At 42.0% G+C, this 26,484-nt stretch overlaps 1 pseudogene; it reads right to left on the bottom strand.

The window, feature by feature from the left end:
• Window positions 1–4,277: 4,277 nt before the first annotated feature.
• LOC120371026 overlaps window positions 4,278–26,484 on the bottom strand; it is a 38,031-nt pseudogene continuing 15,824 nt past the window's right edge.

Here is a 26,484-nt window from a genome sequence, read left to right as displayed (position 1 = left end):
ATAGAGGTAAGAACATTTCCATCCAAGTTCTGCCCTCACTGGTACACCTCTGAAATTAATGGGGCAGTATTGGGGTAATGGGGATAGAGCCATTCACACCTACCTTGGGTGCAGAGCCAATGAGTATCCAGTGGCTCTGAAGCAAAATTTTTCACTAATACAAAAAAAGGATGTGAGTCAGGGTCCAGAAGGTGAGTCTGAAATATAGTTTAAGGTCAGAAAGAGAACATCTTTCTTCTGGCTGCTCACAGGCACAGAAAAGTTTCCAGCAATGAGGTCCAAGAGCAAGATGAAGAGGAAGGGAATTTATACCCTCACAGGGCTCCCTACCCACACTAACTCTCATTTAATTATGCAGCTCCCATGGCGGATTGTTACCACTTCAAGACACTGAAAGAGTCCAGATACTTTTCCTAATCTCCTAATTCTGAGCCGTACACAGCAAAATTCATTTTAAACAATGAATTAAGTCTATGATTCAAATAGTAAACTCAACAGCTGGATAGTGGATGGACTGGGAAATTTCCTATCTGAAAAGACAGCATGTTTTTAAAAAGATTTTTCCGGTTCCAATATTTAATCTCTTTTGGTTCCTGTTTTCCCCTGAACAGATGAAGATTTAATTTCCAGGGAATTAAACGCACAATTTGCATCATTGTTAATGGTAAATGTGCAAATGATTTGCCATGCCTAGTCCTGAAAAACATTCTGAGAGCTCCCAAAACACTTCCTAGATTTTCTTGGCATGGTGGCAGCATTATTGTTGAGGTACTGATGCATTTGACATATCTTTGAACCTGGCTCCCAGAAAAGAGGAGAATGGGATCAGTCATAGAAGGAAAAAAAATAAAAATAAAGGATCCTTCCTGCCTGCCAGGTTACATTCAATAGACAACTATTCAGAAGCTTTAATGGGCCTTTGTGTCCCCCTATGGAGATTTGTTCTGGTTAGCTTCTAGAGCTCTCAGTGGGTATGAGCTTGATCAGTCCCCTCTCTTTCTTACTACACACCATATTCCAGCCAGATGCTGAAAAGAAATGATGGTCTCAGCATGACTACTCTGCTCCAAACAAATATGCCTTGTGTCAGACCCTGGCAAGATATCCTTTGTGTACCTGCACCATTGAAGTGTTATGAGTTTTGCTATTGACTTCAAAGGGAGCAAGATCTCACCTTTTGTTCCTGATCATGTCCTTGGAACATCCAAATAAGAAACAGCCCTCAGAGGATCCATCCCAGGTTAGATCAGAGAACACTTCAGACACTATGGCATTGGAGAACATATTAGTACTTAGATAGATAGAAGACAAGTTCACAGGACAAGACACTGAAAGTTTTCTTTGGTTTACATGTAGACCACCAGCAATTCTGCATGTATCCAGAAAATCTGTTTGTTCTTTATATAAGAACATAGAACATAAGAACAGCCATACTGGGTCAGACCAAAGGTCCATCTAGCCCAGTATACGGTATTCTGACAGTGGCCAATGCCAGGGTCTTCAGAGGATATGAACAGAACAGGTAATCATCAAGTGATCCATCCCGTTGCCCATTCCCAGCTTCTGGCAAACAGATTGCATCATGGCAAACCATGATGTCGAAGTGTTTATTAAAAGCAACCTGAGACATGACACCTTGTTGAAATCTTTCATGGGATTTTTCTGGGCATCATTAATTTAGAAGGGTTATATATATTGCACTAAGTCCTTGGGAAACACCCTGGTATCTAGTATAGGACAGGACTGAAATTTCCCTGGAGATCCTTGACCATCCTAAGAATATTTCCACATCACAAACTATTACAAATATTTCCTCAAACACCACAAGGGAAAAGTAGTTCAGCACATTTGACATTTAGAAATGCACTGGGCTTACTTTTACTTGCTTGTAAGATACATACCAAGAAGACCAAAACATTCTGCATACATGCTAAACAGTCATCTCTTAAAACCAAATGTCACATTTTGGACATCAACTGCTCAAGTACTACAAAATTCCAACCGGTTAATTAATATGCACATATATTTAAATATCAATTAAATATACTGAGACTTGTTATTTATAGTAAACTGAGACACCTAAAAATGTTTATAATGAATTTGCTCTCATCCTACCAACATTTTATTTATTTTGCATATACAGTACATATACATATCAGAGCTAACATTCACAATATTGTAATAAGAGACATATTTGTAGACACAAAATGCATGTATAACATTTAAGGCAGTGACTTTAAGCAATAAGCTTTGAAACCAGAATCTAATTTTGTGAAGTAGTAAACACATGTAGAAGAGTCTTAAGCAAGGGGGAAAGGATGTCTGGTTTAACATTAACTAATAAATGCCCAAGCTCAACCCCAAAGATAGATGGAAGAAATCCATATCAGGGCGATGCAAAAAGAGTGAAATCTCTTAGCAAACCATTTTAAAACTAAGCAGAAAACATAACATTTGAGGCTCTTACATCCTTATATTTTCAATTTTCATCTTCTCTCCACCCCACATTTCAGGCAGTTTCTTTCTATGCTTTCCTTTGTTCAGACATCCGATTCCTGATAAGATCTAAAGAATGAATATAATCTGAAAAGTTACCCCGTAAAAATAACATTGCATGGTTCCATCTCTATTGCCTTTACACGATTCCGTTTCAAAATAAGACCAATTCACAAGTAGAAAACAAATTAGTTTTGTTTAACTGCCATTCACCCTGTAAACTCTCCCTGGGATTCGAAAGTCAAAGTGTGTTTGTCCTGGCTCTCACATCATCAGTAATAAATGTTCTGCAGTTGGAACCTAGTTAACAATTCTGTGGGTGTGTGAGCCTGTAAAGAATCTGGCTCACTCTCCCAGTTGCCTGGCATTTGCAGTACTAAGAGGAGTGAAAAGCAGTAAAATCTTATTTCAGTCAATAAAATCAGCAGAGATATTTGCAGCATGCAGAGGGAGCAGATCTCTTGAGTAAAATGGAGCAATTATTAAAATAGTCACTTTTCTAACCAGAACCACAATTTAAATTCTATGGTTTTGGTTTGCTAAGAGTTACCGAGTAGCTGTGGTTTGTACTCTAGTGATAATCACTGAACTCCAAGACTTGTTTTGAGAGTTAGAAGTGGCAGAGCCATGTGTTTTGAATTTAAAGTCTTAAAATTAGAGGATCAATGTTATTCCAGCAAAGATACTGCCAGGGTCTCTGTGGATCATAGTTTTAAATCATCGGGAACCTGAATACTACTCATTAATGATTAAAGGGAACAGTAGTGCCAGGTGCTTCAGAGGGAATGCGCCCACCACTGCAATAAGCTGTTGTGCTGTATTTTCCTGATTAGGAGTTTCCTGTCTTTCATATGAGGAAGCAAATATGGATGAGTAATAACTGTTTCCACTGAGCATTTAATTGTGGGCCTAAGAGGAACACAGAAACCTAAGTGAAGGCATATTGCAGCTCTGCACGAGCTTAGGGCCTACTCTGCTACACCAGATTTTCTAAATCTTTATTGACTCCTGTCCTGATAATGGGATACTGTTCCATTTGATGCTATGCATGAGACCCCACACTCTTCACACTGGGGCCTAATGCCCTTGTTGACTTCAATGGCAAAACTCTCATTAACTTCAATGGTGCAGGATCAGGACCTTGAAGAGCAAAATTCTAGAGCCCTGTGCCATATCTGAGTAACTGGATCTTGCACAGGTGATGGTTACAAGAGCAGAGGGTGACGAAATCCTTTCTTTCCCAAGGCAGCAGGCACCAGCACAACTGGGTACTAGGTTCTCAGCACCCACCCCTTATCATGGGGACTTAGACCAGTGGATCTGGGTAACTGCAGACACTAGAGAAGTCGAGGGCAAATTAAGTTTACCCACTTCTCCTTTGGGGACTGCGGAGTTTAGTTTAGGTGTTTACTCACTTCTTTTTCTTTTTTTTACTATTACAGCACTGGTTGTTGAGCCACTGCCCATACTACTGACCTGCGCCCAGCTGCCTCTAATAACGTGGTACCACTAATTACTTCCAAATGCTAAAGGTAAACGTTTAAAGAGAGACCACTGTGAGCTGTCAGGCAAATCAATGGGGAAATGCATGAAATCCCCCAGTGAATTAAAAACCTGGGCACTTCTCAGCTTGTCCATTGTTTTTTATCAGCTCTGGCAAGGTTTAAATGGATTTAGCTCTCCAGAAGGAAACTAGAGATGGATTTAGAATACTTGCTAGAATACTTTCCTCTATTAACATGGTATTTAATATAATTCGGCCAACAGCTTTTCTTTCTAGATTACAATGACTTTGCTGACCATGTGCCACCTCCATCACATCCCCCTTTTTCCAAAGCAGATACTGGGATATTTGAAAACTTTGGGTTCTGAGCGGCAAGGTCAGTTAGCAAAGGAAGAGAACAAACATATGTCTCTTTGTAATCCTGATTGCACTGTCTTGTCACCCATTTTTCCTTTTTTATTTTTATTTTTGTACAAGAACACATCTCAGTTGAGCTGTCTGGTTTGGTGATGGTTTTCCTTCCTAAAAGTTATGAAAGGTCACTGGCCATCCATTACTCCAGACCCACCTGTCCTCCTCACCTTTTTCCAGAAGTCCTGCAAAAGAGAAACTACAGTTAGGAAACTCACAACCAATAACATCCACAGTATGTTCTATTTACAAAATTAGATGGTTTGCATTTTCAAACCATTTTTGCATCCGACGAAGTGGGTATTCACCCACAAAAGCTCATGCTGCAAAACATCTGTTAGTCTATAAGGTGCCACAGGACTCTTTGCTGCTTTTACAGATCCAGGCTAACACGGCTACCCCTCTGATACTTGCATTTTCAAAGACTTTCAATGACTGTATGTGAGTGGGAAAAAAATCAATGAAAAGGAAAATCTGTCATATAAAAATGGAGCCAAAATACTTACCAAAACTTTAAATATATCTATTTCCGGACAATGTATTGATAAAAAAAAATTAAGGCACTTTTTTTTTTATAAAGTACAGCAGGTCTGCTCACAGAGAAACAAAACATTCCCACACACAGTGCTGGTGATCCTATAGCACTTTTGCTTTGACTTAGAAGGCTCAGTACAAAGTTTGAAGTAGGATTAGAGATGATGTACAAGATCCTCAGCTGATGTATGTTTGCACAGCTCCACTGACTTCAGTGAAACGACACCAGTTTACATCAGCTGCCGATGTGGCCCAGCATTCATTATGCCCTTCATTATTTACAGTGTTGGTACCCTCTGGGATGTTCAGAACATGTTTAAAACAGCCACTACAGATAAAGTTCTTCAGTTTACAATCTGTCCCACCATACAATATAAATAAGGACTTGATGAAAAGTCCTTCTGTTGTATTAATTTTTCCAACAGTAAAAAATGATCTGTGGTAAAAATACAAACAACTGTACTCTTAGTAGTCAATGGATTAGGTATGAAACTTGTAGCGCTACTTTGAAAAATACAGGATAGAAAGAAATAAAAAGCCAGATCCACATGCTTCTGTACCTTAAAGATTGTTCGAGCACTGAAAACATATGACATGCATCTTTACATTCCTTTGTAAATGAGTAATGTGCAATCTGAGAAGACAACCAAAGTAAAGTTACTTACCAATCCAAAATGGCTGTTTACTGGCAAACTTCCAGAGCCATGACATTTCTTTGGGGCAATGCACACTGGCTAAGTGACCATGGGACCCACGCCTCAGACAACAAAGGCCAAAGAGAGAATGCCTTCCAACCTTTTAGAGTCAATGTAATAACCACTATTTACATTCAAAATGTAAATATTGCAGCTCTAGTCCTGCAGTTCTGACCAAGAGTCAGGTCCTTTATCAGGAATATTTACAAAAGAGATACTAGCATCGAGCAAGCTCTGTGTACGTGTCATTGACATGATTTTAATGTATTTGTACTGCAGTAATTCCTAAAAGATTCCACTGCGATCATTGTGCTAGTAAGAGACAGTCTCTGCCTTGAAGATCTTTACAATATAAGCAAACAAAAGATGGGAGGGGAAACAAAACCACAGAGAGGTGAAACACATCAGTGACAGAGCTGTGAATAGAAGCTAGGTCTCCAGATGCTAGTCCAGCGTCCTATCCACTAGCCCACACTGAACTTGTCGCGTTCCATCAGTAGGAATCAGCAACTAAGAAACCTGAACGAAATCCAGAAAAACTCTTGAGACCTGACTGGCTGTTTAGGAAACATTTTATGTTACATTGCCAGAGGATTCATCAGAGAACAAATCATGGCTGATCCCTCTGTTGTGGGCCAATCTAACACTTCCAATCAGATCACCCACTCCCCCTTAAACTTGGTGCGCTCCAACTTTATGGGGCTTGGACTCTTCTGTACTTGTAACAAAATTCCACCTTAATCTCTACATTAAAATATATGCTTCATAAATAGTGATAGTGGCTTTGTACATTCATTGAGCCAGTTGATCTCTAAACAGGACTACTTGACTCATCTCTTGAAAATTCAACATACAACTATCCTCACTGCTCAATCTAAACTTCTATTCTGTTTTATTGCATGCACGCAGCGTAATGGTACTTTGCAAGTTAAATAACCCTCGGTGCATTATAAGCTACACAGTCGTAGTAAGATGGATGTTTATGAGATACTGTAAACATGTTTGGCACGTAGACACATGCTTTCAGTTTGATTATTTGTATTGCTAAGGAGCTATATGAAGGCAGCATATTTTGAATGGCTGATTAGACCAATATAGCTCATATACCCAAAACATAACATTTCTAATCCCATTGTCATTTCATTTTGAAGAAAAGAAATTAATTTTGGATCTTGGCCTCTGTATCATTTTGAAACGAAGCCTTTTCTCTATACGACTTTTTCACAATGACTCTCACTGGGCAGTATTTATAGAACCCTTGCATCCGTACATCGAAAGAAAAACAAATGCAAGAGACTTGTTCTTATGTTATCCTCTATCAATGGATGTTGTGTTCCGTAACTCTATTGCTTGAAAGCTCAAAAAAATCACGAGGTGCTTGCCATGACAAATAGTTTATTCCTCCAATGAGCATGACTTAGCATATCTTTCTAAAGAGATCAAAATGGGTCTGTTTGTCCTTTTGATGTCAGTTTGAAGAAAGCTCAGCTCCCCCGCCTTTGAGTTCTATGAAAATTGACATGATAAACCTAACTGGCTTCTTTAGAACTGCTATGGTTTTCTGTAAACACATACTGTACCTCCGGCCAACCAGCTTTGAAAGTGTGTGCTGTGTACAGCAGATGGCCTGGCTTGCTGAAACATACAGTATTTATACAAATTTTTATACGTGAGTTTACTGTACTAATGAAGCTACTGTGATCTATAGACCCATATTTAGAAGCTTTTTAAATAACTGAGTTTTGACTTGACAGCGTGTGAAGGCTCCTAAGATGTGACTATGATATCTAATGTGAGTAGACATTTTGGAGCTGCATACCACACAGTGCATGTGCAATAAACAAGCCCAATATTCTTTGTTATTTCTATTGTGCTGACATCTTGGGATACTGAACAAGGATCACAGCACCATTGTACTAGGCACTGTACAAAGAAATAACACAAAGGCAGGCCCTGCCCCAGACATCTCAATCCTGGCGTTAGACATTGCGCAACAGATGAATAAACGGATACGTTGGGCTGGGAGGACCAGGTAGCAGCAGGGAATCACAGTCCTTTCAATAGTCACAGGGTACAACCAGTCTCACCAGCATCACATGGCAGTGATTTTCAGAGATGATGGCAAAGATAGATTTTAAGAAGGGAATTAGATGATATGGCATTTAACCACTAACAGCTTCCTGGAGCCTTATCTTCACTAGCCCCTCCCACCATTGCTACCCCTGGTGGAACTGAACACGTGGTAATGATGGTGGGAAATGTTCGGGAACAAAGCCTAGCATAGGCACAGCCTTAGAGAAATCTTTCCTCCCCATCCTGCTAATCCTCTTGGGATGCAGCAATTATCATCTACTGGATCAGGATAAAACGATACAGTCCAAGAGGATTCTCACCTTCTCCTCTGGTTGGGTTGAGCAGGACATGAGAAGGAAGTTTCTGCTATCCCATGAGAAAGGAAGGTAAGGAGGAATCTGTTACTCCCAGTCTTTCTACAGCAGGCCAAAACCAATTCCCAAACAGCATGGTCTTGGTGAAAACGGAGATTTCCTACCCACTGGCCTGAGGAAAATTAAAAATCTCTTAACTTAGTATTTTTCCCAACAGTGGTAGTAATGGTGAGAATACTAGTGTAGACCAGGCACTGGCATTTTAACCACCATATCATCTACACCTGCTCTAAGCAGGGGTAAACAAGATGGTGATTAAAATGCCCACAAGCCCGTCAATGCTGGTGCAACCACTGGTGAACTTGCACGGGTGGAAGCAACAATGGCACATCTGCAGAAAAACAGACTAGTGTAGCTCCCCCCCCCGCCCCTTTATTGTTTGACTTTAACTTTCAGCTGCATTAACCAGGAACACCACTCAAAATGCTCTTTATTTGGAGACATCGCTCATTTTAATCCTCAAATTACCCATATTCCATGCAAATCTGGTGCCTTCACTTTTATTGTTGAAGTATATTTACATCAGATATAAAGCATAATGAAATGGGGGTTATGGAAATGTATATATGCCAAAGAGACAAATCCCACAGAATTGTATAGTTTTCCCCCATACATGTCTTGTGTCTCTCTCTTGTTAGGTCTTTGTGAACAGTCATGGGCCACATTTGAGCCTTGGCAGGTTGAGAAGGACAAATAAAACCAGTCCATCAAAGACCAGTGTATTCAGAGTCAAACTCAAATGTCAGAGGAAGGGTCCAAGTGGCTTGGCAAACTTCCCAGTTCAATAATAATTAGGAGCTGAGCCTCAATTCTTAATTTCATTAAAACACTCTCCATGACTCTAGGAGACATCTGAATTCATATTAACTTTTTCATTTGATTTTAATTCACTCACTTTCTGTGAAGAAGTCTAAACAGAGAACTTTATAAACCCACAGGTTTATTGGAAAGTAAACTTGCGGGGGGAAGGGCGGGGGTGGGGAAGGCTGGTAGAGAAGAAAATAGAACTGAAATAAGCTCTTGTGACTGGTTCCTAAAGCCACTATCAGCACAGCAGCAGCCATGGTTTCATACACCAGTTTGCCTGATTCTACCCTTACTTAAATATTTATACATGTACAATTTTATTAAATGGAAAAACTAGTCTAGAGGTTCTCAAACTGTGGTCTGTGGACCATCAGTGGTCTGCGAGCTCCATTCAGGTGGTCCACGGATAGTTCCCTCTAAGGTGCACACCTGGGTGGCCTCACACAAGAGAATGAAAGGCCACCCACCTAATTAATGGAGCTGCACAGGCATGGCTCTTCTAATTAGGTGCCTGGACCCTGGAGAAGACGCACATGTAAGGTGAGGTGGTGACCTTGGGGGGAATAGAAAGATAAGACTATTGATATTAAAATATGAGTTGTGTGTTTTTATTTGTAGAACAAAAAAAAGTTAATAATTATTAAGTTTTTTTATATAGCGCTTTTATCCAAAGTGTGTTACAATAGTTAGCTAACGGTACAAACAACATTTGAAAAGATCATTAAGTGGTCCACTGAGACCCTCAGCAATTTTCAAGTGGTCCGCGGAAAAAAAAGTTTTAGAACCACTGAACTAGAGGAATTTAGATCCCCCCTATGTTATTCAATGATAGAAAAATAAACATTTAAATTGGTGCAGGAGCTGATAAATATATTTGAACTACAACTACCATGTCACTCAGGGAGAGAATATACCAGCAAAAAGACTTACAATATAGATTTACTGCTTATCTCCAAATTTAAATATAGCAGAAGGCAATTAAGACATTTTCTTCAATAAATATATATAAAGGTATTATATAAATATACAATAAGTGGCCAGTGCCAGATGCTTCAGAGGGAATGAAAAGAACAAGGCAATTTATCAAGTGATAAATCCAGTCCTAGCTTCTGGCAGAGGGTTAGGGACACCCGGAGCATGGGGTTGTCCATCTTAACATGGACAAAACATACCCATCTTATCCTTACTCCCAAGCACTACACGTCTTCCCATTCTTCATCATTGTTGACAGCTACACCATCATCCCCGTCATCCAGGCCTGTAACCCGGGGGTCCGTTTTTTATACCACCCTTTCCCTTACCCCACCTAGCCAAGTCATATTCAAATCCTGTCACTTTTTCCTCAAAAACATCTCCAAGATCTGACTATTTCTGTCTATCCCTACAACTATAGTGCTCGTTTGCACACATTGCGTTACTCAGATTTTATATTACTATGACCTATTACCACCTTGACCAAATTGTTCATTTGTCTTTTAGGCCCCCAATCACGTGTTCAACTTTATGCAATGAATTTAACGGAACCACACGCATATGTAAAGATACAAGCATGTGCATATGGGTTTGCAGGATCAGGCATTAGCTTGTAAGCTCATTAGGGCAAGGACTATTTCTTTTATGTCCGGAAAGTGCCTAGTGCATTGCAACTATCAGAGGGGTAGCCGTGTTAGTCTGGATTTGTAAAAAGCAACAAGAGTCCTGTGGCACCTTATAGACTAACAGATGTATTGGAGCATAAGCTTTCGTGGGTGAATACCCACTGACGAAGTGGGTATTCATCCACGAAAGCTCATGCTCCAATACATCTGTTAATCTATAAGGTGCCACAGGACTCTTTAGTGCCTTGCAGGTGCTACCAAAAGTAAATAAGTAATAATGATGAGACTAATTATTCAGGTCTACATGATTAATTTATCAAAGATGAAATGCAAAGCAAAATGAAAACTAAGCTAAGCACTAATTTCTTTGTTAATATCCCCATTACCCAAAAGGTGAGGGACAGTCAGCAGAAAGAAAAGTCATTTTTTTTAAATGCTTTTTTCCGTCTGTAAAACCCTTCTAGAACTTCCTGGTTCACTGAACATGCCCCAGAAGAATCACAAATACACCTCTACCTCAATAAAACGCTGTCCTTGGGAGCCAAAAAATCTTACCGCGTTATAGGTGAAACTGTGTTGAATCGAACTTGCTTTGATCCACCAGAGTGCACAGTCCCACCCTCCACCCCCGAGCGCTGCTTTACCGCGTTATATCCGAATTCGCGTTATATCGGGTCGCGTTATATCGAGGTAGAGGTGTATCAGAATGCTCAGTGCAATCTACATAACCCATGGTATCTCTCATGTTCATTCTGGGAAAGCTTCAGGGAACCAAGGAGGGAAAAACTGACAAACAATAAAACTGGCTACTTAACATTTGCTTAACGATGCTTTCCCACAACCCAGATTGTCATCTGAATTTAACATAATTTTCTCATTCACTTTGCAGCTCTCACTTTTAAGAAGGAAGAAGGCAGAGGAGTGGGAATGCTTTTATTATTACTTGTGGACCTCAGCCCTTCCCATCAGCATCCCTGTTTCTAAGTAGAAAAGCTTTGAAAATAAGGCAAGTTTTTCCTTCTCTTCATATGTTGAGTTTACATCCCAGCCAATATGCCTTGCCGGTATTTTTTTTCTTTAAATTTAGCCCACATTGTCTTAATTTACCCACAAAGCAATTATGAGCAATCACTTCCCCCTCTTTAATTTACCTGACTTTTTTTAAAAGAACTTCAAAGGAGTTTTAAAAAAAAACTATGCAAAAAAGGCAGAAAGTGAACAGCATTTTTTAAAACCACATCCTCTCTCTTTCCTGTTTGAATCTAATAAAATTTTACAACTGCATGGATATTTTCCCTTATGAAAAACATATGAACAAGACAAAAACCCTAGTATTCTGCTGAGATACTGTAAACAGGACAAAATGTTCACTGCGGAAATACAAAGTTTAAGACCTATGTTTGTTTCTAGGTCTTTCCAGGAAACACGCAACCTTCGCTTGCGGATTTTGTTTCAGCTTAGTGGAACCGTTTTCACAACTATTATCCAAAGCCAGCATTTCAAGGTCAGCCCTACATCTTGCTAGAAGGGAAGAATATTAACAAGTGTGACTATCCCATTCCCTGCTCCCTTCTTAAATTGCCCAGAGGTTGTCAGCAAGCATGGAAACAATAGACCAAAAGCTCGGGGTTTTATTGTTGGAACTGGATGTCAAGTTGGATATTGGGCAGGCAAAAAACCAAAGACCTCAAAGAAGCTAGACTACAAAGTCTATTAAAAGGGGGATTACTGGCCTGCAACAATATTATCTCAAGATCCTGTAAAAATATACACTCTCCTTCCAGTAATATTTTTCTCCCATTCCTGACATATGCCCTCCTGTCCCTACCACTATGATGCACCTTACCCCACAACCTGTGAAGAGACCAGCAGTGGATTGATTATGCCAGTCGTAGGCTTCCAGCGAAATTCCTCCCAATCCCCTTGTGGCATCTTTACAGCTCACTCTAATTGATGAGTCTGTCTGATCTCCTTTAAGATTAGTCTTTTAGATGCAAAATCTCCCGAGTGTGAAATGGGGAAACAAAAATCACTCTGTGCTGGTACACTGCGCGATCATGGGACAAAAAAAGAACCTGGCCACTGTAGTTTTAGCAGATCTTTTTCAAGCACTTTAAGCACTGAGCGGTCAGTGAACACCACAAAGGAGATCAACAGATGTTGGGGTCAATTCTCATCTTATCCAAAGCTGCTCATTCCTAATTCATACAGTCAACCCATCAAGTTGCCCCTCGGGAAGTGTTTAATTCCCACATTTTAAAAATATCCATTAAAAACATGCCTCAGTTTTTAGAATATGCTTTGCACCTACCTAGCTGATCCAACAAGAAGTCATCCAGCTTTTTTTTTCACACTTGGCTTTTCTTTTTACATGATGCCAAGCTGCAGAGCAGAGCATATTGAGATATGTAAATAAACTCTCCTCCTTCCATGGACTGAAAAACCTTCATTCTCATGCAAGGGGAATTAAGTGATTTTTACCCCAGTAAGGGAGGTTAACTCCAACTCAAGATACATACCGCAGTCTTGAGTTGCAGTGACTAGGAGGTAGACCATAGCATCCACAGTAAACCACTGGAACCCTGCTGAAAGGTGACCTGTAAAAGGCTCTTCAAAGCCTGCAAATTGGTATGTTCTGATCACTTAAAGGGCCCACAAAATAAAATGCATAGATATTCTGGTCCCACTCTGCGCAAGCTCCATTCCGCAACCCTTGATCTCCTCTGCCAATTGACATCCATAGGAACAGCATATTAATTACATAGGGGGAACAACTGGAATGCCTTCAGAGCCATGCCTTGGAAGAAATCACTTACAGCTTTAATGGAGGGTCTGATAGTATGGTGGGAGGAGGAAGGAAAGGAAATGGACCAGAAGGAAGGGACTGAATTCATTCACCTCTTACCAGCTTACTGTCTGAGACTTCTCCCATGACCTACTTTTCAGATGCCACAAGTTAGGGCCTATGGAAAAACTATTTCAAACCACCACTAACTACACCTTCCCAGGACCCTGCCTCTCCTTGCTCAAGAGAACTATAGTAGATCTGGCCTCTTTTAAGGGCAGAATTTCTAAAAATGGGCCCCACACTGGAATCCCAGATCCAAACATCTCCCAGCCTGGGGAACATCTGGATCTGGACTACACAGTTCAAGCCCATGCCCAGCCTCCTAGAACTGCCCATCAGTAAAATGAGGATATCAAGTACCCACCTTTATAAAGCTCTGAGAACTTGGAAAGGAAAGCACTCGATGAACACAAAATATTATTATTAAATGCTCCATAGAGTCCCCCTAAAGCCATTCTCCATTGCATCACTGCAATATACATATGACAACTGGGACAAAAGAACAATACAGGAGAGGACAGAACCAAAAGCCCTAAGAATTCCTCAATAATCCTCAGGATTTTTGCCACTAAATTTAGATAGTGGATCTGTAAAACTTCCTTAAGCCAACAGCTGGCAGGCTGAATTATTACTGAGTGGAGCCCTAAGCAATTAAGCTAAGAACTGGGTCTACAAATCTAAGATGATGCATACAAAATATGCTATGAAGACAGAGCAAATTAGGATGGAAAAAAATCACACTGTATATTATTCTAATTTATATATTAGATTAGATCTTAGACTATTCCGGATTTCTGGATTAAATACATACACATATGGCTCCACTTGGATTCACTGGCTTTATAGAAAATTATCCAAAAAAAACTTATAACATTTTGAAAGGTTTTTGGATGCCTCATGGCATCATTATGCACTTTATTAATATGTGGGCAGAGTGACTAATAGCTCTTTCAGGAGATATTTTTAGTTTTTAAACAAATAAAGGGGAAAACCAGCTACAAGTTGATGCTGTTTGCTAACAGTAGGTAATGGTGTATGTAGTTCTACTCAATAAGCAGAGAACACAAAGCAAACCAGATGTCCTTTCCGATACAAACTATTAGGCTGGAACTTTCAAAGGAGTTTAAGGGAGATAGTGAACTAAATTCAATGGGATTTGGGCAGCTAACTCCCTTATGGTTCTTTTATCGTCTAGAAGAGGCCATTAGACCATCTACTCTGATCTCCAGTATAATACAGGCCAGAGAATTTCATTCAGTTACTCTCGCATTGAGCCCAATGACTTGTGTTTGGCTAAGGCATATCTTCCAGAAAGGCAGCCGGTCTTGATTTGAAGACTTCATAACATGGAGAATCCATCACTTCCCCTGGTAGTTTGTTCCAAATGGTTTATTAGTCTCATTGTTTAAAACATTTGCCTTATTTCTAATCTGAATTTGTCTGGCTTTAATTCCAGACATTGGTCATGTTATGCCTTTCTTTGCTAGACTGAAGAGCCCTTTAGTACCTGATATTTTCTCCCCATGAAGGTATTTGTACATTGTAATCAAGTTACCTCCTGATCTGCTTTTTGATAGTCTAAATAGATCAAGCACCTTAAACCTCTCACGTTAAGGCAATTTTTCCAGACCTGAAATCATTTTCATAAAGTCTCAGGCCTGGTCTACACTAAGGGGGGGGGGTCGAACTAGGGTACGCAAGTTCAGCGAACTCGAAGTACCCTAGTTCGACTGACTTACCCGTCCAGATGCGGCGGGGTCGAACTGCGCGGCTCCAAGGTCGACTCCGCCACCGCCGTTCGCAGTGGTGGAGTTCCGGAGTCGACCGGAGCACGCGGGGAGTTCGAACTATCACGTCTTGATTAGACGCGATAGTTCGAACTCCGAGAAGTCGAACTCACCGCGTCGACCCAGACGGTGAGTATAGACCTACCCTCAGCCTTAGGGGTTCAGTTTTACAAACTCTGTCTCATGAATTCAAGCACACAAATATCAGGTTAATAAAGTATGTTTCTTAGTAGGTCTTCCCTTAAGCAAATAGCCAGAAACAGGCTGACGGTGTGTTATTCGCACTTGCCCATGTCCACAGAGGCAGTTGAGCTGGAGTAACAGATTAAGCGGGAAGGACAAACGAAGAACAATGGGAAGACCCCTTCCTCCTTACCATTTTCTGCAGGCTCTTTCAGCGCTCTCCCAGGTTGCATTTCTAACTGGAGTCAGAAGGCAGCAATGTTTATCCCGGGGACTCCACCCAGAAGGACATTTCCTGGATGTCACCCCTTAGGGAAAAAAGCAATATTTAGGAGACTGCAAATTTTTATATACTGTGTATGAGCCAACTCCTGTAAAAACTGCCCCCTTCTAATCTGAGTGAAGTTTTATATAGACGTGTAGTGGGGTGATTACCCCGCTCCAGTCCTGAAGGGGTTAAAAGCAGCCCTGGTGGGGGCTGTGGCTGGGAAAGGCTGATTGGGGAAGTAGCCACAGCTGAGACCGTGCCTCAGTCAAGCCATAGTCAAGCTATAAAAGGGCTGTGAGCCAGGAGCTCAGGAGGAGACACTCTCTCTAGCTCTCTAAGGAGAGAAGGGCCTGGCTCAGGGCCGGCTCCAGACACCAGCTTAGCAAGCAGGTGCTTGGGGTGGCCACTCTGGAGAGGGGCGGCACGTCCAGCTATTTGGTGGCAATTTGGCAGAGGGTCCCTCACTCCTGCTCGGAATGAAGGACCTCCCACTGAATTGCTGCAGATCGCGATCGCGGCTTTTTTGGGGGGGTTCGGGGTTGCTTGGGGCAGCAAAACCCCTGGAGCCGGCCCTGGCCTGGCTGCCTGGGAAGCTGAGGAGGGTACCTGAGGTGGAACAGTGCTGGGGAAGGGCAGAGGGAGTTGGGGAGCTCCAGCCTAGTAAAACCCCAGGCTGCAGAGGGGCAGCCCTGAGACAGGCAGAGGCAGCTGGTCCAACCCCCTGCGCCGATGATGAGTGGTTTATACAATAATACACAGCAGTATCACTGGGCCAGTGAGCAATAGCAAGTCCAGCAGAGGGAGAAACACCAAGTGAGTCAACCTCTAATTAGGCCAAAGAAGAGGTCTATGAACTCAGTGTGTTATCAGCAGAATCACCAACCCAAGAATTAAAAAAATCATGAGTCAGACACGCCCTCTCCCTTCCCCCCTCCCCGCAAATTCATGAAAGTCTAAAACTAATATACACCAGAGTTCGGTTCATTTGCATTCTGGCTTTTGAACCTTGAGGGTTTTCTCTGCAGTCATGAAGGCTAGACACTGCCTTTAAAAAAAACAAAAAACGGAGATTCTTGTGTATGTGTCACTCCAGGCTCTAGGGGCTTTAAGGAAAACACCAAATATCATGAGAGTTGGCAGCACTCCCCACGTGCCATTATTATGGCCTAAGCTTCCTTGGTCTCCTGGATAAGCCAGCCTCCTGTCATTTTGTCTTGAGCATGTGTGAGTATACAGTAGCCTAGTAACCAAGTGCTAATTATTTGACAGAAGTGACAACACTGATGTTTAAAAATTCCATTTGGTCTGGGCTTATGCTGAACATTCTGGCAGGGAAAAGCTGCTCCGGACTCTAACCAAACCCTAATCATTTACAAGCAGGCCGGGATCGCCAAAATACTCTGGTGGGTCGGGTTGCTTGGTGACTGCCTGCCCCTTTTCTCCTCACCTTTCGTTTCCCAGCCTCCCACCCCGCCGACCCCACCCATTGTCTGGTTCTCTGCCATGAAACTTTTCTCCATATGGGCCTGACCCAAAGGCCACTGACGTTCCATTGAAATATCCTATTGACTTCAGTGAGTTTTAGATCAGGCCACATATTATCAAACATTTCCTCCTCCTCCTCCTCCTCCGGGTGACAGAGTTCCTTGGGGAACAAGAGATGAATCTAAGTTTCCCACTCTTCTTAAAGAGAAGCTATGGGGAAGGACTATAAATCTTCTGCTTGGGCGAGAGCCTATGGGAAGGCAAAATTCCGTTGTGCTACATTTTTCCTCTTATGTTAATTTCCTTTGTTCCCTGGTTATAAACATTGTGCTTGAGAAATCAAAACATTAAAATGACTATAGACAAAAAAAAAAAAAAACAGCCAACCCTGAGTTGTCTAATCTATTTTTACCATCACATCTGACTGAAGTGCAAAGAGTTAATGTTAATAGTGACCTGAAAAAGGTTTTTGTCTGTAGTCATTTTAATGTTTTGATTCTTATTTACTAGAACAATTCTTTAATGTTGGAGTTGCAGTAGCTACAGTTTTGGGTCTAAACTGACCTGGAGGTCTCTGCGCATCTCTCTCTCTCTCTCTCTCTTTCATATGACTGAGCACGTTCTAATGCAGTCATCTTACAATTACTTCTGAGTGAAATGGAAGACACAAAATTAGACTCCTGAATCTTCACCCACATTTAGAACCAAACATGAACAAAAAAAATTCCAAAACGTTTTGATAAATGTTTTCTCACATCTGGTATCCTGTCAAAATGACAAACAAAAGTGCAAGGAATCTCACAAGAAATCCTGAATTCCTGTGATTTCCAGTCCAATTTTGCAGCCTTGGCAGGTCTGGATAGTTCAGAAAAAGATCTGAACCAGAAACCAAACCTGTTAGAAGACAATGACGGAGGATATTGAATGTGCTGGCATCACCTGGGAAGAAGAACCACAACTAGCGAGTGACTGTAATCCGTGGAGGAACTGGACTGCCCGATGTGTCAGAGACACAGGAGGAGCTAAGATCTAAGGTAAGGTAAGGCAGCCCATCACTGCCTAGTAAGCCATGGTTAAAGTCCCAAACAAGGTGATGTCTATTGATTATAACACTTCAATCCTCTTTAATATCTTTTATCCACATTGGGCATTTGGGACCTGATCTAAAATCTACTGAAGTCATTGGGAGTCTTTCCCTGTCTTCATTTGACTTTGGATCATGCCCCTGATGGACAGTTTCTCCCCCAGGTCAGTCTATAGCAGGGGTTCTCAGACTTTTGTACTGGTGACCCCTTTCACACAGCAAGCCTCTGAGTTCGACCCCCCCTTATACATTAAAAACACTTTTTAAATATATTTAACACCTTTATAAATGCTGGAGACAAAGCGGGGTTTGGGGTGGAGGCTGACAGCTCGTGACCCCCCATGTAATAACCCTCGCGACCCCCTGAGGGGTCCCGATCCCCAGTTTGAGAACCCCTGGGCTATAGAGTATGGGTTTCTGCCAGCAGATTGTCCATAGAACATGTTGTTGCAGATTTAGTCTTTATAAAATTTGAAATGCTACCCAATAGTTAAGGTCATATGGTATATTGTAACTTAGAATACACTCTGGGAGCTCGGGGTGGGGTGGGGTGGGGTGGAGTGGGTTGGTTGGTAGGTTTTGTTTGGAATTATTATTATTCTTTGACTCCCAGGGAACATATATTTTTCCATAGGAATTTTTCTTTAAAAGCTAATTTTACCTGCTTTGGGCTGTTTTGCAAAATGTTGTGTTCATTCCTCATCCCCAAGTCTCTCTGAGGAAGGTCTTGTCTGCTATTGAGTTGGAAAGATAAGACAGGCAGGGGCCAGCTGTCAGCTGCCCTGATGTTAGATGATGAGACAAATTGCTTTCTGGCCCTTGATGGGAGTCTTCCTTGGGACTATAATAATAAATAATTTTTAAAAAGGGAAAAGGATAAGAAGACCAAATATTAAAGATTTTTTCTTTAATAAGCAGCCATTTTAAGCTTTGTATTCACAGATTCCAAGGCCATTCCATCAGAGGGACCATTATATCATCTAGACCGACCGACCTGCATAGCACAAGCCATAGAACTTCCCCAAAATCATTCCTAGAGCATGTCATGGTGGATAGGGCAAGGGGCTGAGATTCAAGAGAGCTGGGTTTTACTCCCAGCTCTGTCACTGACATGCTGTATGACCCTACCACAAGCCACTTCCCTTCCCTGTGCCTCAGTTTCCCTCCCCCCCCCCAGACACTTTGTCTTATCTATTTCGATTGTAAGCACTTTGGGGCAGGGATTGTCTTTTATTCTGTATTTGGACAGCACTTAGAACAATCAATCATCAGTCTTAATTGGGGCCTCCAGGTGTTACTCTAATACACATAATAAATTGGGTAACTCTGTAGTCAGGTAGTGAGAGAGGGGGTCTGGGAATTAAGAGAGCTGCGTTCTAGTCCTGACTTTTCTACCAATCTTGTGTGCAACCTTTGGCAGGTAACTTAACCAGACCCAACTCACCCATCTGCAAAGTGGGGATAATAATACTTAACTTCCTTTCGAAAAGTGCCTTGGGAGCATGAACTATGTATGCACCGAGTATCATCATCATTCAGTATTAAAAGAAACCTTGTTTCATTTCCTTGGCTTTGTCATAAAGTACTGGAGGTAAAAATCCTACCGTGGCAGGCAATTAACTGGATGGGACCCAATAGATTTCTTCCATCTCTAACTTACATTTTCACTGTACTGTTTCAACAACATAATTTCCTTTTATTTCTTTTTCCTATTACAACTTTTCTATATAGTTAACTCACCTGTGAAGGGAACGATCTTAATAATTTTACACCTACCCTTTTGCAGCATCAGCAGGAATCTGAACTGTTCTTAATAGGATCACAGTGTTTCCTCTTTACTTTTTTGCCCTCATTTAGTGTAAGAGGCTGAAGAAAATCTATTATTTAATAACATTTGTTCCTGTTGAAGGACCATAACGCTGGACACTTGATTTCTGTAAAAATGCAATGACAGCACTTCTACAAACACTGGGTCAGATCTTCCACTGGTGTAAATGCACATAGCTCCATTCAAGTCAACAGAGCTATGTTAATTTACTTCAGCTGGGAATCTACTCCATTGTTTTTGCAGCTCCTAAATCAAGTCCCCCAGATTTTCTGTATTTTTGTGAGGTTGGTCATGAAATCCATTCAAGGCCATAGTGAAAAGCAGAAGTCAGATAGGGCAGTTCTCTACCCATGTCATTAATTACTTTGCAGCCCTTTTTTAACAAAGGATGCTGATTCTGCTCAGCCCATCTGAACAGAGAGGTTGTCTGAGAATTGGCAATTCCAATACCTTGGAAGAGGATGAAACTTTATAGTGGTTCTATTATTAACAAAGTACAGACACAATCTCCATAATGGGCCACAATTTAGCTGAATGTGACTGTTGAATGTAAGGCAATGATACATATCCAAACATATTACGTGTAGCCACTTAGAGTTCTACACCAAAATATATGGACAAATAGTGGAACGACACAAGTCAGAACATGCAGAGATCAGTTGAGCACCTGGAAGTAAAATGTAGAATAGCAGGTTTGGAAGGTCATCTAGTCCAACCCCCTGCTCAAAGCAGGACCAATCCCCAGCTAAATCCCCAAACGGCCCTCCTCAAGGACTGAGCTCATAACCTTGGGTTTAGTGGGCCAATGCTCAAACCACTGAGCTATCCCTCCCCCACAAGGGTTTGCCCAGGGCCGGCTCCAGGCACCAGCCGAGCAAGCTCGTGCTTGGGGCAGGAGATTCTACGGAGCGGCATTCTGCCCAATCCTAGGGTGGCACGGCCGCTTTTTTTTTGTTTGTTTGTTTGCTGCTCTGGCCGGCCTGTAGGGGGCGGCGGCGCAGAGGAAGGGAGCATCCTGCAGCAAACTCAGCAGGGCAGCCCGCATCCTTCCCTCCCTGCCGACCGGAGCGGCGCAGAGCCCTCCCGGCAGGAGGGGCCACATGGCGAGCGCCCCGCTGAAACTTTAGCCTCCCCCATTCTCGCTCCCTCCCCTGCCCCCCCACTAGACCAGGCGCGCACTCTGCAGCACAGGGAGTCCCCCTGGCTCCGGCCGCCCTGTAGGGTTTTTTGTTTTGTTTTTTTCCCTGCTTTGCCACCACGCCGTTGTTCTCCCCTCCCCGCTTTCTGAGCTGGAGGGGTGGGGGGCTGAGGAGGCGAGCGGGCGGGGGGGCAGTGGCACCTACTCAGCCCCCGCCACTGCCCGCCCGCCTCTTCAGCCCCCCCTCCCTCACCCGCCACTTGCCTACTCACCCCCCGCGGGCCGCACAGTGAGCCCACGCAGGGCCACATGTTGTGCAGGCCTGCTCTAGAGAGAACCCTTCCTAGCTAATATTTAAACTCACAAGGACAGGCTGAAGAATAGCCTACACTAGAAAAGTATAGCTAGCCCAGGAAACCCTCATAGTGTAGAGAAAGCTTCTACCTAGCAAAAATGTGCTTTGCCTTCACACTTCCTGGATGAAATAAGCTATACTGGCAAAAGCACTTTTTTGCTGGTATAGGGCTTTTGCCAGAATAAAAATGTCATAAAAAAAATCACACCCCTAACCGACATCACTATAGCAGCAAAAGTTTCTAATGTAGACCTGTCATTAGAAAAAAATCCAGTCTAAGCTAGTGGTTACCATGCTAGGCTTTGAGGACTGGGGAGTGTTAAACTGTTGGGAGGAAAGCAAGGGACCTGTCAACCTTTGTGAGGACCCTGAAGCCCTGTTATCCCCTTGTTTTAGTTTCTTGTGAGTTTGGATCCATATAACCATGGAGCGGAGGGATCCTGCAGCATCAGCTCAGGTGACAGTCTCAGCTCCAGAAAAGTCGAGGAGGGTTGTTATGGGTCAGGACTGAGGAGCACAAGCATAGCGTGAAGCTATTCAGTCATCCATTGGGCTATCAGGCTCTGCTTTTTATAAATGTTCACCCAAAACAAAAAGCTGGGGGGAGGGGTGGAGAGTAATCCTGGAGAAGTTAAAAAGAATAACTTGACCACAGGGTGTCACTCTTGACCCACATTTGGGTCAGCATACAACCTTGTCTATGGCAGCAGGAAATGTGTTTCGTTGCAGATTCGTAATAAGCCTCACATTCGCTCTTACACTAAATACTGGATGGCACAGATAATTTTATGCATTTAACCCCCCAAATATAGTGTGTGCTGCTTTCTTAATGTCACTGGTAGAACTCTCTAAGATGGGCACTAAAGCTAGCTAAAGAAAAGGGTGTCCTGATCTCGATAGCTTTCCAACTTTCAGAAAAAAAGAAAAGATGGTGGTTCAGAAAAAACATTCCACTCAGAGCCGCATTCATGTTTGCGGTGCACCGTGGCTGCTCCTTCTTGACTTAATTATATGCGATCTTTATCCTGTGGACCATCTGGATCAGCAGCCTTCAAGAAACTCCACTATTGAAACCAACACCTGGGAGAATGTAAGACGGAAGGAGGAAAGGAAGTTACTCTAGGCATGGGATACAGCTGGTTTAAGGTTAGGTAAGAGCAGTCACTTTGGTCTGTGTTTCAGTTATGTAAAAGGAGGAAAAAAGAAAAGACTATAGAATATATTTTCCATTCACCCCTGCAATTTTAAAAAACATTTTGGTTTAATATAAAATTAATCCTCAAAGCCAGGATTCCAAGAATTTCCTGGTGCTACTATGACTCCCTGTTTTTTCCTTCCAGGTGCTCTATGTTCCATGTACGTTAATCTAGCAAGACTCTATAGTATGATCTCCCATGGCAAAGAGTTTGATAGGTCTCTAGAGTTGGATCAGGTAGTTTAAGTGCTGATGGAGAGCCTGGATCAGCGTTCATGTTGCACTCCCCATCAGCACCTTCCCCAGGTCAGGAAAGCTAAGGATCCAACCAGAGGACCAAATTTGGTGATGAATCCTAGTCATGTGACACCCGCGGCAGGTTGCACAAACGCTAAGAAGAAGAAGTGCTGATAATGCTCTGCTTTCAAGTGCTAGTGCCCCTCAGAAACCATTTTCTGATGAAGTAGGAGCTGGTTTTTAGTTCCACTTTCAAAGAAACCAAAAAATAACAGCATCATTTCTTGCATCAAGTTCTGGTGTGGGCTTGTCAAATTCTGCTAGTCTTAACTAGACTTCTCCTACATTCAGCCAACTCTTGAAACTGCACTGTGTATTTCAGAGTCTTAGGTAAGTAAAAGGCATGACCTTTGCTGCACTTGTGTGCCAGGGTTGGGAACGGGACTTGCCACTCACCTGCACTCCCCACACTAGCACCAAGCAGAGGTCCTGCCCTGCTGCTTAACACAATGCTTGGATAGTGAGCAGGCTTCTACCTGGGCTCATACAGGGATATGATCTACTAGTTACGAGTCTGACTACCCAGCAGGCTAGTGGGAATGCTGCAGTCAGCAGCATGCCAGCTAAGGAGCAGGCTGCTCTTTTACAAAGCATCAGCAAAATGTGACCTAGTGTGTGTCCTTTCTGGCAAGAGCCCTGAAGCAGAGGACACATTTGCAAGAATCCCTGCTCCCCTGGCAGTGCTGGTTGGGATGCGATTTGTCCCTATGTGTATAGTGTACGATTCAGGTGACTGACATCACATGAGTTCTTCACTGCAGCCATCCGTCAATTATGCTTTGAAGCATTCCACAAGGTGCTGAGAGCATATATTGAGAGCAGGGATGCTATCTACCTTGGAAGGAACAGTTATCACCTTGCAGGACCAGACCCTTAGCTTCAAAAAAGGCACTGTCCAAAGTCGTATTTAAAATCAATCTTACCTGCCCTTGAATCTATAATTTCTACAGTCAGTTCATTCTTCTGCTCCAGAACAGCATTTTAAGGCATGCTCAGTATTATTTTTAACACTTCATGGTTTTCCTCCAGGCCATCATCCTTAATGTGAATATTCCAAGACTTTATGGAAACACCTGAAATGTGTAAAAGCAAATGAATGAATCTCAGTAACGCTGGAAAACGACTTTTATGCAGCACGACAAAAAAAAAAGCTGTCATGTGACTACACCAAAACCTTATTTAAATAAAGATCAAAGTAAGAAGCAAAACCAATTTTTAATTATAGAAGTGAGGACTGGAGAGAGAGCCCAGTGTCAGTAACCCCCTAAAATAGGAAGTTCTCATTGTACTAATTCATTTATAGTACCACCTACCTTTGACACAGCAAATTTGCATCACAGAATCATTTCTACCTGGACATAAAGGCACTTGGAAATAGCCTCACTTGAGCCATCATTGATGTAGCTCCACTGCTGCTGATTGTAAGCATAGACAAGGCCAAGCAGAGGTTTGTACCGACTGAGCTGATCAGGGTTTTCTCCTGCTTGAACCTATCTCTAAAGTAAAATAAAAGCACAGTTGCAGTGGTTTATGATATTGCCTATGCTCCTATAAACCTAGGACAGGAAACACTGCAGATTTTTTACTGTGGGTAATATCATTGAGTTTCAGAAGCAACTGGACTGGTTTAAAAAGCGGCCAGTATATGTGGATAAATGTCAGTACCCATAAGTTCATTTGGGTAACAACTAGAAAGCATTCTCAATCAGACCCATCTAGTAGAGGGAAAAGCAGCTGCAGAGGTGACAGCTCGAGGAGGGAACTAACACTAAAAAATGAACTAACAAACCACATCTTGCAACTGTTAGCTCCAGTTCTATCCTGTCTAAGTTACTTTTCCATTTATGATAACTTCCACACTCACAGCAGTACCAGCTGATAAAAGGTAGAATCTGGTAGTCTTTAAGGTGCCACTGGACTCCTTGTTGTTTTTGTGGATACAGACTAACACGGCTACCCCGGGTAGAGCGCAATAGTTTGGCAAATTTCCATAGAAGACCTTTTCTAGTGCTATCTCTTAAGAAGCAAAAGCAACAGTTCATGCAATCTCATAAGCACTCCAAAGCCAGTTCTTTGTTTCACATTACCTCTTTCACATCCTTGAGACACCTGCTTCATGCTGCATCTTCATCGCTTAGAACGGTTAAGTCCAGAAAGTCACTGCTACCACTGTGGTGTAGCAATCAAGTGCTATTACCTTGAGTGCTATCATGGTCTTTATTAAGCCTTTGTAACCAAATTCTTAGCCTGTTTTCATAGAAATACAGAGCACACTGGATATTTACCTGTATGAAGATTTAATAGAATTCCGTCCCCCACCGCAAATTCAGCTTTACCCAATTTTGCTTTTACAAAACTGCAGGAAAAACAGCATGAAAGACAATGGGCCAGATTCCAATCATGCAAACGGATATAAAATGGAGTGATTCCACTGGAATCAATAGTTCCTCTTGATTTACACCAAAGTAACAAAGATCAGAAACTGGCCCTGTATCTAGAGCCACAGTTTACTTCAGACAGCAATAAACTACTTGTACATGGTTTAAAGAGCTAATGGGGGGACAGGGCTGTTTACTATAGACAATGGATTTGAGAATTAACATTTAGTAGCCTGAAATTAGCCGTGGCTCTTGACTGCAGAAACTACACCTGGGCTATGAGGGCTGTGTGCAGCTGGTGTTACAGGCCTGCATTCGGCTGCAGAGAAGATGAGAGGTTTGGGGAAATGATTCACACACATTGCATATTAGACAAGGTCTAGCACAAGTACTAATCTGGCTGTAGGATGAGTGGTGAGAGACTTGATTTGTACTCCAGAGGAAGATTCATTCCCATCCAGATCCCCAAATCAGGAAAGTATGTACTTATGTCTCATTAAAATAGATGAGACTTAAACATATGCTTAAGTGCTTTCCTGAATCTGAGCCCTGCAGCAGAATGTCCACCACAAATACCTAATAATCAGAGAGGAATAAAAAAGAGGAAAAATACTCCAACTGAAGTGAAATTTACTAAAGCAAACACCACAAATTCATTTAAAAATTATGCTCAGCTTTGCTTAATTCCTTGAAGCTATATTATTGGACAAAACATTTGGGCCATTTTATAAACTATCAACAAATAACTCTAAGTAAATCAAAAGGAAAGTGTTTTCTCTCTCATTTTTTGGCACAGCGTAGTGGGAAATTCTGATATTTCACCCTAAATTGGGACAAAGGTTAAAATATCAAAATTTTCACAGAGCAAAAAGTTGCAAAAAATTTCAGTGCAGAAATGTTGAACGGTGGATTGAAACGAAACATTGCAATATTTCCGAAGCAAAATATTTGCTTTTGGTTTGTTGAACCAAAATCTAAACATTTGATGTCAAGAGTATGCTCAGCTCTTCAGGTGGGCAGGGTAGCTTGTGGGTCACCTTGCAGTGCTCATCCTTAGTATTAAAAACACAGGCAAAAAATGTTCTCACAAAAACAATCTTTAACCTTCTTGTTTGCTCTGTCAGGACAGGCAGAGGGTGGGAGATG

This window comes from Mauremys reevesii, linkage group 8 (genome assembly GCF_016161935.1).
Source record: "Mauremys reevesii isolate NIE-2019 linkage group 8, ASM1616193v1, whole genome shotgun sequence".
NCBI classification, from domain to species: domain Eukaryota; kingdom Metazoa; phylum Chordata; order Testudines; family Geoemydidae; genus Mauremys; species Mauremys reevesii.
The sequence above is the reverse complement of the archived record's forward strand: the minus strand, read 5'-3'. Positions and strand labels throughout refer to the sequence as shown.